At 36.5% G+C, this 5825-nt stretch overlaps 1 pseudogene; it reads left to right on the top strand.

The window, feature by feature from the left end:
* The first annotated feature begins 1799 nt into the window (after positions 1–1799).
* LOC149212754 (calcineurin-binding protein 1-like) lies at positions 1800–3938 on the top strand (annotated as a pseudogene).
* The last annotated feature ends 1887 nt before the right edge of the window (positions 3939–5825 follow it).

Genomic DNA, 5825 nt, shown 5'->3' with positions numbered 1-5825 from the left:
ACCCTATCGTACTGCCATGTCACCCTGCCATGTCACTGCCGTACCGAGACCCACTGCTGATGTCATGCTGATGTCATCACCGAAAAAGGCGCGAAGGGCACAAATCGCAGCAAAGGGTGCCCGGAATGAAAAACTAAGGCAGTTTTTGATGTGCGATTAGCGCTAAGCGCTAAGAAAAATTGATCAAAATGGAGGGCTTCTCATGGCTCGGCTACCTGCAAAACCCAAAAATTCGCGGGAAGCAACAAGATTTCTTCATGAAGGTTCATATTCAATCGGCCAGCGTCGACAGCATTCTAGAGGCCACGAAAATCATTTGCAACAGCTATCTTTGCCTTGAAAGGGCAAAAAAGGGACGATTTGACAGTTTCAAGCACATCAAGGGAGAGAAAGTGGCCTGATTCAATTGTAAAAGAGTATCAGAGGAAATATAAAGCCCAGATTAAATTAAAGTGTATCAGTGAAGTGGCAAAGAGTATCAGATCGGCAATGTCAAAGCAGGTGAACATTAAAGGCCCCCAAGCAAAGTCAAAGAAAGCGGTGAAGCCATTTAAGGCTCTCAGATAACAGTTAATGCACATCAAAGCCACTCAAGAGCAGGGGATCAAAGCCCAAAGCACAGTTATGGCTAAATGAACAACACAGAACCATAAGGACAGATATAAACTCATTTTGATACAGCTGCCTCCAGCGCAGCTTAAAAAGATATTTTCTTGCATTAATTTCAGGACAAGATTAGGTTAAAGAACTCATTTCCCTCAGACCTGTTTAAGGTCTACTGTAATAGATATTTTTGGATATTTTCTCTATATAAAGCACCCTAATTCATTGTTCAAAGGGTTGGTTGGTTGATAATCCTCATTCGAGACTTGCGCTGTATATTTTGAGAGCTATGTAATCAAAGACTGCTGGAATGCTTTGGATGAAGAAATGTCTGTTGTGTTATTTAATGGCCAAAGAGTGACTGTGGAATTCCTGTGCTACTACATGGCTCAATAAGTGTTTTCCTACCTCTATTTACAGTTTACATATGTTTATGCACCATTGTGTTACCATCTAAATAGCAAGAAAAAATAATAGCTTAGGTTTTGCTTGACTGCACCCTATGCTCAGTTCTTGTTATTTCTATATGTTTTCTTCAGAAATGGTTATGAATATGCATACTTAAATGATCATGTTTACCCTGTTTCTTTCACATATGACTATTTTTTTAGGAATTCTTGACTGCTCCTAGACAATCTTTCATCCACCTTCCCTCTTTGTTAGCTAATGAAAGATTCTTAGTTGCCTTTCATCTCTGACATTCATTCCATCTTTATTCTAGCCTGATATTGTTCTATGTGTAGCTATCCTACTCTATATTCCTCTTGTGACCAGATGTTGAAGAGAATGAAAATTGTTCAAATAAAAGAAAAATTGAGCAAGTGGAACTGCACTTACCAGAGGCTTCGTGGGGTGCACTTATAGATGCATTATTAAATGTTATAAAGTCAAAGTTGCCTAATAATAGTGGGCCTAAGAATGAATTTGAGGGAGTCGCCTGTTGTAGTGATAACAAATGGTTGATAAATGGTAAAGTAAAATTTCTAGTGAGAAACATGGAGATAACTAAGAGGAATTCAAATTCACACATCTTTGACATGCAACGATGTTCTTCAGGGGGTGTAAGGAACAACAGTATGGGAACCGATGCACTGTTAGAATGTGTATATGAAGATTTTGGTGATCCTTGTATAGACAAAGGGATAGGCACAGTTTGAATATACAGAGACAGACCCTTTATTATAAACAACAATGAGATGGCCTATACTATTAAAGAAAGGGATGTTTCAAAAGATGAAGAACCTCCCAAGGAAGTGGTAGTACACGACTTAGGAGTCATAAATGTGAGAGAGAAGAATGAGATATAGACAAAGTTAAGGAGTGGGTTGAACTTTTAAGGAAAATTTTGGATCCATATATTGTTTGTGATGTGATACAAATAAATTGCTCTAATAAAGCTGAAAATTTTGCTATCATAAATTCAGAAAAGATAGACAAAAGTACAAATCATATATATTTTGGTGATTCAAATATGATGAAATTCCTTGTAGAAAATACTAGTAATCACAGTGTTTACCATATAAGAGAATTGCTTCTAGAAAAGGTATCGGTGAGAAATTTATGGTATTAGGATAGCTTATATGGATTAATCGAGATTGATAAATTAACAAGGCAATGGAATAAAGATAAAACTTCTTATAGTAGTCTTTTTCTAGCAAAACTTTATTCTGGTCTTGCAACATCTTGTGCTGAAGAATCCAAAAGTACTGATCTCATTAATGAATCAACTTATCATCTTTGTAAAGTAGTGGAGTCAGTTGCTATGGGTATGCCTATTTACAATTTTGTAAGCGTTAAAAATGATGTTATAGCAGAGGAGTCCTCTCAGTTGATATATTTTCCTAAGATAGGTTTAGAGTTTCATGACAGGCTAGATTCTAAGAACATGGTTGAGTCATGCAATTCATTTTCAGCAGCCATTATGGTATCATACATTTTAATAGAGACAGATAATAGTGCACTGAATTTGAAAAAAGTAGGTCAGAAGTTAGGATTAAGTGATTATGACTTAACGCTTGATTGGTCCTTTTGGGTTCGTCACCATTGGTTATGTGGCCACTTGTGGACCTTTTGTAAAAGTTTCAAAGGTGCTTTTCTCTCCTAAATAGTAACCAACATGCAAATAGTAATGGAGGCATCGTTATGCTTCCTTATTGCAGGGTTGATAAGGAAATCTCATTGGAAAGAGTTAGGCATGAACTTCAGTTATTGGAAGTTTAAACATTGGTTAAGGGGTCATCTTCTAAGATGCTTAATAGTGGGAAATATTCAAAATTGATCAAGTTTCTTTCTCCAGTTATACTCTCCAGCAATAAAAAATTATTTGTTCAAACATGGGGTGCGAACAAGGTTTGTGTTGTGGATTCTTCAATTGAGTTGACTGCTTTGGATATGCTAATCTTGGCATGTGAAAAAACTATTCCAAAGGACCTTGCGGTATTGTTGAAATTCCATAAGCAAAGATTAGAAATTTTTTGTCTTGCTGCTGGGATTGTAGAAATACCAGCACCAAGAAATGTGATGGAGAAGGCCTCAACACTTGATGATTGCAACCTTACATTTGAATTGGAGCAGGAAGAATCTAGGAATGGTCATTTGAACAAAACGTCCATTGATGAAGTGAAGTCAATATCTAGATGTGCATATCGTATCAAAGAAGAGATTGAAGAGAGTGAGACTCAGACATCTTTTGATATCCATACCACATTACTTGGCAATGTTTTCTCTTGATTATTATGTGTCATGTCATCGAAGGACTTCCTTCTCTCAAGTGTTCTAGTTTACCAGGTGTGGATCCTAATGAACAAATAGAAAGTAGTTGTTTTGTTGATGTAGTTGTTGTCTTTTGCAAACTTCAAAATTTGGACTTCAATGTCCCTGTGAAAAAGCAGGTTGAGCTACTTGTACCAGTGCATGAATTACTTGCAGATCATGGGCTTTGCTGTGCTGGAAAACATTATGAGGGTGATGAAGGGGCATTTATGAAATTATCTATCAAGCATATTTTGGCATTGGAGATAAAACTGAAAACAAGTCTTAATTATGCAAATTTCCCAAATTTTTTAAAGCAAAGAACAAATCATAAAACTGAGAATTCCCATATTAACAGTAAGTTTCCCAAGGCATCAACTAGAAACCAATGTTTTGATGAGCATGATTTCATTTTGATAGAAGAGGAAAATAATTTTGTTGGGAGAAATTTTCGCACGGAGAAAACTATTGCAAGTGCTTTTGGAACAAAAGTTGGAAATGCTGAGAGTATTGATGAAAGGGTAAAAGGTTCTGATACTTGTAAAATTTCGCACAAACACTGGACTGGGGAATGGTGGAGATAATCTTGGTGATGTTGAAAGGAAGAAGGTATATTTGGGTATTGATAATGCATTGGATTAGAGTTTCTTCTACTTGTATGGTTTGAATCTCAAAAGTGGTTTAGACACATCAAACGATGATAAACGAGTACTAATGCTATTAAAGTTCTAAAATCCTTGAGCTCTAAATCGATGGACTCTCCGGAGGATAAAATGCACGAGGCTTAAAGTAGTGGGTGGTCTGACAAGGCAGATTTATTACACTACCCATCGAAGAGATCGATGGCTAGGGTTTGTTACGTCATCATCTTCCCTTCATTCTGGAAACTGCTAAGGGTGCTACCATGGGTGGTTTATGGTTTCCAAAACACCGTACATAGCTTATGTCGATGACTATAAACACAAAACTTGGAGCTGATGCCTATACATCATTTAACTTATGTGCTAGTCATGGAAACCTCCAATTGTATTGTTATTAAATTAGCATATTCTTTTTATTTTAAAAGTGGCCCCGCAAAGATGTTTGTAAACATTATAAAGGAGTTATTATACTATACATCTTTTAAAAGGAAACAGTTTTTGTAATTGTAACGAGAAATAGTTTTCAAACTGATTATAACAGTTAGACCGTTAGGGCTAGCAACAAGAATAAAATACCAAAAGTGAGACATTAGAGGGGTTCAAAAGGGCACAGTGACCCATGACTGGCATTGTAAACAAAAATTCTCTTTGAAATCTAAATATATATTGTAGTGTGATTCCAGTATTGGGAAGTTGTAGTTATTGTTTTTCTCTTATGTTTCAACATTTATATGTGTCTTTTCTTCTCTTGGACAATGTAAGATACAATTGGTGCTTTAGTTTTCTTTTTAATGAATTTACTTAATTTTACTCAGGAAAATTAATATTGAAGCTGTTATCACTCAGGTTTTCCTTAAGCTCCAGAAATGATACGGCCGAGGTAACCACAAACCAACTTTGGACTGCAGGTTCTACCCTGCCTGCCGTCAGAGAGGGCTCTCTCTTTTAGATTTAGCTTTGTTTGAAAGGATTTTAGGCTAGGTATGATGCACAGGGGTTTTATATTGTTTTTGGTGGGAAGGATGGTGCTTCCAAGTAGAGAGGAAAAATATTGTCTGGTCTTTTTGAAACCATTGGGCATGGAGTCAAAAAACAGAACTGTTGATGTGTTTTCTTAGTCACAAGATAATCATGGAGCAAGGTAGCTGCATATGAAACAACCTTTCAAACTAAAAGAATGGAGTGAAAGCTAAGGCATGAGAGGCAATTAAGAATCTCTCAAACATGTTTAGCAGAGGGAAATTGAATGAACCTTGCCCAAGAGCAATTAAGAATTCCTAGCTAACAGTCCTTCATATGTGAAAAAGGTTAAGCATGAGCCATAAAGGAATTCATATTCATCCCTAAATCAAGAGGAAAACATTAAGAAACCACAAAAACTAAGCATAGAGTGCAAGCGTGCAAATTCTAGACCAATCTTTCTTTCTGTGATTTGAGCATATATGAGATGAAAATAACAGAGATAATTCCACATTCACAACTTCAACCATTTAACACAGCGCAGACAGTTGTCCTCCGAACCTTTGTGCAGTCTTTGATTATAGAAAAGTTTCAGACATACAGTGCGAGTCTCTCTTGAGATACATTAGCCTACCAACCCTTTTAACAAAGCAGAGGGTGGTATTTATACAAAATTCTGATACAAAAATATCTAGACGAGAAGTTAATAGCTAATAACTTCTCCACCAACTCTAGAGGAGTGGTTGATGAAAAGTAAATGTTGAAATAAATACGAATATAACAGCTGTTCTTTGGCGCCGGGAAATGTTTACTTTTGATTTTGCTTAAGTCAGCTGGATTGCGCTTTCAAAAAATTCGCGCTCTTGGGCT

This window comes from Pinus tabuliformis, chromosome 1_1, assembly GCF_031772625.1.
Source record: "Pinus tabuliformis cultivar Carrire ecotype Pingquan chromosome 1_1, CPIR1, whole genome shotgun sequence".
Classification (NCBI taxonomy): domain Eukaryota; kingdom Viridiplantae; phylum Streptophyta; class Pinopsida; order Pinales; family Pinaceae; genus Pinus; species Pinus tabuliformis.
Note: the sequence above shows the minus strand (reverse complement) of the source record. Positions and strands in the feature narration are given on the sequence as shown.